This window comes from Oncorhynchus tshawytscha, linkage group LG20, assembly GCF_018296145.1.
Source record: "Oncorhynchus tshawytscha isolate Ot180627B linkage group LG20, Otsh_v2.0, whole genome shotgun sequence".
Taxonomy (NCBI): domain Eukaryota; kingdom Metazoa; phylum Chordata; class Actinopteri; order Salmoniformes; family Salmonidae; genus Oncorhynchus; species Oncorhynchus tshawytscha.
In genome coordinates, this window is record NC_056448.1 from 22815169 (window position 1) to 22824157 (window position 8989).

Sequence of the window (8989 nt, forward strand, 5' to 3'; positions counted from 1 at the left end):
ACTCTGATTATATTAGCTTCTTAGGAAATTAGTGTTTGTGTGGAGAAAGCCTTCTACTCTAATGGAGAGCATGTTACTGCCCTGCCAAGTTAGGACCTTGGGTCAGAAGATGAATAGCAACATTTTGCTCTCTGAATAATGTCTAATAAGATCTGCAAAGTGCTCAGATGTTAAAATCAATAGGCCCACTAAATCTGAATGTTGCCATGGCCACATAGCTGCTATACAGAGGATAACAATAGCAAACCTAGGCTTCTTAGGAATATAGAGCTCATGTGGATGTTTATTTTCAATAACAAAGATGAAACAATGATTAAGTCTACAAACTGTAACATTGCCAATTTTTAACTTAATACAAGATAAGCAGTAATGCTTATTTTGAAATCAAATTGACTTCAAAAGGAGCAGGGCCTCGGTTAAAATGTAATCTCACTGCTGCTGATTTAGTTCCCTGCTAAATCTAAAAGCCTTATCCTTGATAGTCACTTGATACCCCTCTGAATCTTTGAAGAGGTTCTTTTTCTGTTGCTCTTGTTTAAATAGCATTAGCCAAATAATCCCTGTGACTGTTTAGCACAGTGCATGTTTCATTTAAGAGCCCTCATCTCACTGACTAATTTTATATGGGCAGGCAGAAGTACACCTAAAAACTACCAATGGAGCTAAACCACACTTGTGGAGGTGTAGGTAAACAGTTTTGAGTTGTCGTACGTAAAGAGACAGTACAGAGCTATAGACACAATTCAAGACAGTTAGACCTCAGCAGAGAACCCAGTACCAACGGAGTATCCCAGCCGAGAGGGTTATTTCCTGGCTGGCCTGTCAGGTGTTCTGTTAGTGAGGTTAACGTGGAGCCGTGATTCCTGAGCACACTGGCAGTCTCCAAGGAAACAATTAGGACTCTGTCTTCATGGAGTGGCATCACCACCCTTACATTCAGCAGAGAAACAAATATCTCACACATTCACAATGTCAGAGTATTTAGCCTGGTTGGCCTTGTGTAAGTGCACTTGTGAACATTTATTTTGTTTTCTGTTTTGCACACGCAGAGGCTACCAGTTGTGTGTGTTCCTGCGCCTCTGGGTTAGAAAATTCTCTCCTCTGGTTCATCACTATCTGTTGGTGTCTTTACGGACAGAATCTACCATCTGTTTTTAAAAGAGGCCTTTGTTGCCTAGAGAGGTCACACTGGGTAGCTCTCTGTCTTGCTCTCCTTCTCTCATTTTCTCGCGCTCCCTCCCTCCTTCCCTCCCTAATTTCTCCCTCTCCATTGTGGGATGTGTGTCAAGGTTACCTTTCACTGCAGGTGTATGTGAGCCTCAAAGAACCTGTTATATTGATTTAGACTTGAGGGCTGATGCTGTCAGCAGCCTTGAATCCCGAGGAACAGATAGCGGAGAGGAGATTCTTGAATAAACCATATTTCTACTGTTGTTTATTTAACTGGCAATATATACAGTATTTTGGTTAGAGGGAATTATGGAGGTCTTGAGTCATACATTTATGATGAATCAATATGGATATATCAGTTTAAACCGTACCTCATATACAGTAACTGCTGTTTATATCCACCTGTGCAATAGAGTGTCTAATTTCAGAGTCCTCCGTAATGATCAGATGCCTTCAAGGAAGATATCAACACCACTAACAGGTGTCAGAGATGTAGAGATCTTCATTTGGGCTGATGGGAATATGGCCTAATACCACAGACACTGTAAACATATTAAGCCAATGTGTTTGCTACAATGGCACAGAGACATTTTTAACAGTTTATTACAATTATCAGAGGAGAGGATACAACACTACTGAAATTTACTGAACCCCCCCTCCATGTAAGCATTTTCAGAACACATACAGTCCAGTCTTTCAACTGAAAAAATAAACTGGACAGTGGGGCATTGCCAAACTATGTTATTTGATCTGAGAGGCTGCTCTGTGTGTAGAGCCACCTAGATAATTCTGTTTTTACCAATGGTTATGCAGCCCATCAGGGCGGGTCGTGCTGATCTATAGATCACAGTGGGACACAATGGCTCTCAGCACCAGGAGGAGTGGGAAAGGCTGCCTCCTGGTGTTCCTGAGATGAGAGAGGCAAAGTGCTCTCGTTGCGAAATGAAAGCCAAACAGGAGGCACCTTAGCAGGATCTACATGCCTGTTGACCCAGGGAGAATGGGATGGGAATCCCAAATAGGACGGCAATGTCAAAACAATATTGTCTCTATGTATTCCAGATGGAAGTAATATGGGTAACAATAGGACAGGGACAGGCAAATAGATTCAGCTGTGGGACAATGATGGTTGGAGTGATGGTCGGGGGGGCAGAACATCATTAGAATCATTTGTACATGCAAGTTGACCACCACTAAACCCAATAAGAGATTGTATTTGAAAAAAGTAAATAATTTCATACTTTTTTTGCCGTGGGAATACTTGGGAACAGATTTCCTAAATTAATATTTTTGGCAGAATTCCAGGTAATTTTACTGTATTTTTTTAAACCTAAAAATCCCCAATGATTATTATTTTATTTTTTTACTAAAAACTTTGGGGGCCCCAAAAAAATCACTTGCAGAACGGTTTTGGCATGCAGGCCGCATATTGCCAATCCCTGCAATAAGGCGAAGGTCTAATGTTGATATAAGAAAGTGTCTAAACAGAAAGAAGTTTCAGGGCATGGCTAAGGCACATGTGATTGGACAATGTGTGTGTGAGAGTGAAGAGGGTGTCACAGACGTGCAGAGAGAAGGCAGGCCTGCGGTTAATAATCAGTAATGAATTTTAATTATGAAGCAGACGGCAGATGGAGAAGTCTGGCTGCACGGAGCATGATCCACTCCAGTGACTTGTGTGACTCCTTCAGCTCTCCTCCTCCTCCCACTGGTTAACCTATGAGGTCACGAGGTCAGGTGAAGTACCATTCCTCAGCCTGAGCCTCGACACAGTGACAGGATGAAACACAAAACGCTGCTGCTCATCTTAGCTCAGCTCTCATACTACTGATTTTAAGATGTAATCAACCCCTGACAGCCCTCTGCTTAAAGATAAACAGGAGGTTCTTCAATCTTCATTAGTCAATGGCAAATTAGGTTCACACACACACACACACACACACACACACACACACACACACACACACACACACACACACACACACACACACACACACACACACACACACACACAGGCATATCCATCACATCTTAACTGAAAACCATGGTAATGGTGTCTATTGATTTTTTTTCTTCCCTGAACCAGTCAAGCATGGAGAGAGAATGAAATTACCTTCACTCTCGAGGTTGTCAGGAAAATGTTACATCAGGAAAAGGCCTTTATTGTGTATGTGGCAAATACATTAATTTACATTCAAGAACCTTCTTGCCTATTAACAGCTTTCATCAAGTCAGCAATTTCTCAGTGCCATTATTCTCTCATTAACACCGCTTGATAATAAGCCTATACAACCTCAAAACGATAACAGTCTCAGCCGAAGAGATACAGTACAGTGGGTCAGCTCTCCTCTCCTCCCAGACTATTACAGACACGTGGCTGCATTATAGTGGTGAATAAAATCCGACCCAGGACAGAGTGTGTTGGGCCCTGCCTGCTGTGTGTGTCTACATCCCCCCCTCTGCTCTGCTCCCACTGAGCCGGCGGCTCTGAATCAGTAAACACAATGCCGCCTTTAATTAGCCCTCCGTTTCTAATTGATTAAAATTCCCTGTGGCGCAATTGTGCTGCCATTGCATAGACATGCTCCTCTCTCTCTCTCTCTCTATTTCAGTGAGTCATAATGAGACAGGGTAGTGTGTCAGAGTAGACAGACTGTTTTGGACCACTGCCAGCTATCGTGACTAGCACACAGGCACAAGATACTTTACCACATGGGTTGGCAGGGTGAAAGGAAACGGGCATAGCTTGGCTAATCTGCCCACCTTCTGCTGTGCTGTGCTTGCCTGAGCACTGTGAAATCATGGGTGTTAAATGGCCACCTCATCATAATTCTGTGTGGGATGCATCTCGCAGCAGTGGTACAGCAGCTATGAGGTCCGTATTATTGGGAGAGAACAGGCCCATGATGAGAAGCCATTCCACCCCATTGAAATAACACTCAGACAAATTACTCCAGGAACACGACTACAGGCTACACCCTCATCACAGAGTCATTTCTCCCTGAGTGGCAATAATGCATCATCATGCACACAGACACCTCATGAATTTCAATGAGGACACAATCACATCCGACTTTTAAACAATGGCTGAGGAGGACATTTGATGAATGGGAGTTTCTTTTTCTGTGTGCTGCTTTTACCATTTGGTTGGTGATGACATTTCCAACCACAGGACCATGGAGGTTTAAACCCGGAGATGCACCTGAGCAAAATCAGCATCACCTATACAATGTCACAGCTCAAAAACACCCTGTTCACTTATCCATTGACTTGTTTCGTGGAGTCGTGTTTTTCAGCTCATCGAAGAAATCTAGCTGTTTTCCATCGCCTGTGTATTGAGGGACCAAGGCCATATTTAGATACATGTATTGTGAGGCAATATGTCCACTGTAGTAGCATGCTGCAGCAATGAAGATTCCACGTCGGAATTATTATGACATTGAGTTTATATATATTTTGTTGAGTATCAAATCAAATCAAATCAAATTTATTTATATAGCCCTTCATACATCAGCTGATATCTCAAAGTGCTGTACAGAAACCCAGCCTAAAACCCCAAACAGCAAGCAATGCAGGTGTAGAAGCATGGTGGCTAGGAAAAACTCCCTAGAAAGGCCAAAACCTAGGAAGAAACCTAGAGAGGAACCAGGCTATGTGGGGTGGCCAGTCCTCTTCTGGCTGTGCCGGGTGGAGATTATAACAGAACATGGACAAGATGTTCAAATGTTCATAAATGACCAGCATGGTCGTATAATAATAAGGCAGAACAGTTGAAACTGGAGCAGCAGCACGGTCAGGTGGACTGGGGACAGCAAGGAGTCATCATGTCAGGTAGTCCTGGGGCATGGTCCTAGGGCTCAGGTCCTCCGAGAGAGAGAAAGAAAGAGAGAATTAGAGAGAGCATATGTGGGGTGGCCAGTCCTCTTCTGGCTGTGCCGGGTGGAGATTATAACAGAACACGGCCAAGATGTTCAAATGTTCATAAATGACCAGCATGGTCGAATAATAATAAGGCAGAACAGTTGAAACTGGAGCAGCAGCACGGCCAGGTGGACTGGGGACAGCAAGGAGTCATCATGTCAGGTAGTCCTGGGTCATGGTCCTAGGGCTCAGGTCCTCCGAGAGAGAGAGAGAGAAAGAGAGAATTAGAGAACGCACACTTAGATTCACACAGGACACCGAATAGGACAGGAGAGGTACTCCAGATATAACAAACTGACCCTAGCCCCCCGACACATTAACTACTGCAGCATAAATACTGGAGGCTGAGACAGGAGGGGTCAGGAGACACTGAGTACATGAATCCAAATATTCTTGATGTGTAAGAAGAAGGATTCCATGCACCTGCTTACCAGGTTTGAATGACTAGGAACCCATTAATGAAAACAATAGTTGTAGGATACAGTTACTGTATGTCATCTACAGATAGAGAACATTTATTTGACCTGTATGACCTTTGTTTGAGGTCAGGACCAGGAGGACTATAATCTCTTTATCAATCTCCAGTCACAGACGCAGCTGTGAGGCACCTATCCCAGCATGTTTCACTCTGGCTATCAGGCCAAAACCAACTGATTCTGCACGTACTCAGGAATAACTCAGACACAGTTTGACATTTGGCATATGGAGAACATATATTGGATTTATAATTGAATTAGTGTGTAGAGAACTCTTTCAGGGACTTGTTTCAGTGAAACAGAACGACAGCGTGGTTTTCTCTCTTCCATTTGTACTGAAAATACACTACTACCTCAGCCTTGGCTGTGGCAAGTGACACACGCATGGATTCCATTTACTATGATTGAAATCAGTATTTATCAAAATTAACAGACATGCATTTTATTACAGCTAGCCAGAGAGTTAACTTAGCCAAGAACAAAAAGGCTGAAGCATATTTTCTTCTGTACATACATTTTCACTTCATTGAGGGTAAATTCATAGACAAAATATTTGGAGATATTAATGTTCATGTTTTGTTGAATAATATAGTGATAATTACAGCATTTCCTTGACTGTCATTTCATACCTCAGATGAGTCATGAAGGAAAACACACAGGATCCGGAAATACCTGTAGTGTTTCTAAGCGGCTCCATTTATTTCCACACATGACAACTGGATGGTTGTCTTAACCTGGCTCAGTTCTTTTTGTTCTGTTTTTTTTTTTAAGTAACCCTTTTTCTCCCCAATTTCAATGTGGTCTCCACTGCAACTCCCTAACGGGCTCAGGAGGCAAAGGTCGGTGCATGTGTCCTCCGAAAATATGACCTACCTAATCGCACTTCTTAACACCCGTCCACTTAACCCGGAAGCCAGCCGCACCAATGTGTCGGAGGAAACACTGTTCAACTGACGACCGAGGTCAGCCTGCAGGCGCCCGGCCCACCACAAGGAGTCGCTAGAGTGCGATGAGCCAAGTATAGCCCCCCGGCCAAACCCTCCCCTAACTCGGACGACACTAGGCCAATTGTGCGTCGCCCTATGGGACTTCCGATCACAACACAGCCCGGGATCGAATCCAGGTCTGTAGTGATGCCTCTAGCACGGCGATGCAGTGCCTTAGACCGCTTTGCCACCCAGGAGGCTTAACCTGGCTCAGTTTTATGTGCTGGGAGGCACCAGCGCTAGCCTTAGTATTCCCCTCTTGCTTTCACTGTGTAATTTGATCAGGTTATTCATAACATTCAGCGGACGTCTCTCCCCAGAGTTAGCGTGACATTGCTATTTGCAGAGGATAAATGCATTAGCTGGCCCACTGCTAGGAAATTGAGCATTTAATATTTGCACTTGATGGGATGTACAGGTAACTGCCAAAATAAAGGAAACACCAACATAGTGTCTTAATAGGGCGTTGGGCCACCACGAGCCAGAACAGCTCCAAAGCACCTTCGCACAGATTCTACAAATGTCTGGAACTCTATTAGAGGGACGTGACACCATTCTTCCACTTGAAGTTCCATCATTTGGTCTTTTATTTATGGTGGTGAAAAAGCTATCTGTGGCGCCGCTCCAGAATCTCCAATAAGTACTCAATTGTGTTGAGATTTGGTGACTGAGACGTCCATGGCATATGATTTGCATCGGTTTCATGCATAGCCATGGTAGTCAAAATAATGGCCTACCCAGAATTTGTATACGTGACCCTAAGCATGATGGGATGTTAATTTCTTAGGAATTGCTCAGGAACCACACTTGTGGAAGCACCTGCTTTCAATATACTTTGTATCCTTCGTTTACCCAAGACTGTCCTTTATTTAGGCAGTTACCTGTGTAACAACAGACAGATTTACAGGAACTTGGGTCCTCTATTGACAACTGATGGGCAGAAGGCATTTGGATGTGAAGGCAAAGCAGAGAGAGGGAGATATAATAACAACAATTCATGTTTGTGTTTTTGTCTGTTGGAAAGGAAGCCTGCTGGTTGCTGGCTCTGGCTTTACAGAGGTGAGGCAATAGACAGCTATAAGTAGGAGCCCAGTGGCACAGCGTCCGCACGGCCAGCTAATTTCAGTCACAAGGCACCGGATAAATAAATACACTGGCTATTTCTCCACACCAAAAAGGTATGATGAGGGTGAAGGCGTTTTTTTGAAGTTGTGCTTTTAAGGCCCAATCACTGAGCATCTGTTCAAATACATAATTAAGGCAAACAACACCCTTCCTGCACATAATAACTTAACCTGCAGGCGATATCTCAGCCGTATTTCTTGTTCCCTTAGAATGAATGAAACTCTTTACGAAGGTCTGTGCTGGTGGTGGTGGTAGCAATGGGATAAACAACTTAAAAGGCAGAGCCTAGGCACTACTGGTGCAACGCTAGCTACATTCCCACTGGTAAGGAATGTTTAACTTAATTGACACTGACTGGGTCACATTCAATATTGTCTGTGTAGGTGTTGTTTCAGTAACTCTGTACAGTGTGAGGTGTTGAGAGATAAGGAAGCCCCATATGCACAGGGCATCATGAGACACCACTCTGACCCCTGCTCTGCCCCCCTACCACCCTGTACCACACTGAGTGACTGGTGGGCAAAGAAGTTCTCATATCCTGCCCAGTGGTTCCCCACTGGCTGTGCTGACATTTTTCCCAGGTTCATATGTCTTCCCTGCTGGGAAGGACCACCCCCCTTTGTTTCTGTGTTGAGGAGTTCTGCCCAAATATACAACAGTGTCTCACCATTTGCTAAACATTGTAATGTGTATTCTGCCACCATGCATCCTTTATCTTAGGCTAGCACTCTGTTTACCTGATGGGGGGAAATGGTTACAGGGTGTCAACGGAGGGACAGAGCATGTGGTGACGGAACATTAGGAGAATGTAACAAAATACAGTGGAGGCAGTGATATGGAGATATGGAGGGAAGGAGAGGTTGAGTGGTGGATGGAGGGAAGAGCAGGCAGAGGAGGAGGTAATTAGACGGTGATTCATCCCTCTCTCTCTCTCTGTGGAATGGGCTTATTAATCAGGCTTTGATAAGAGGACAGTGTTCAGGCTCGTGAACGGTTGATGGGGAACACAGCTGCCTGCGTCCACGTTCCTTTTCCTCTCCTCTCCCCGTCATTGAGACACACAGGCGTGACATGCAGCAGCACGAGGAGGGCGCTGCCTGGTGAACGACACCCTGGCACTGCTGGAGCCTTTACCTGTGATGATCACACTGTGTTCCCTGCGTGGTCAGGCCCGCTGACAGCCCTGCTTTAATGACCACCCACACAGGAGAAATCCGTCACTACAGGAGAAATCCGTCACTACAGGAGAAATCCGTCACTACAGGAGAAATCCGTCACTACAGGGTCACGCAGGCTGGCACACGGGAAGGG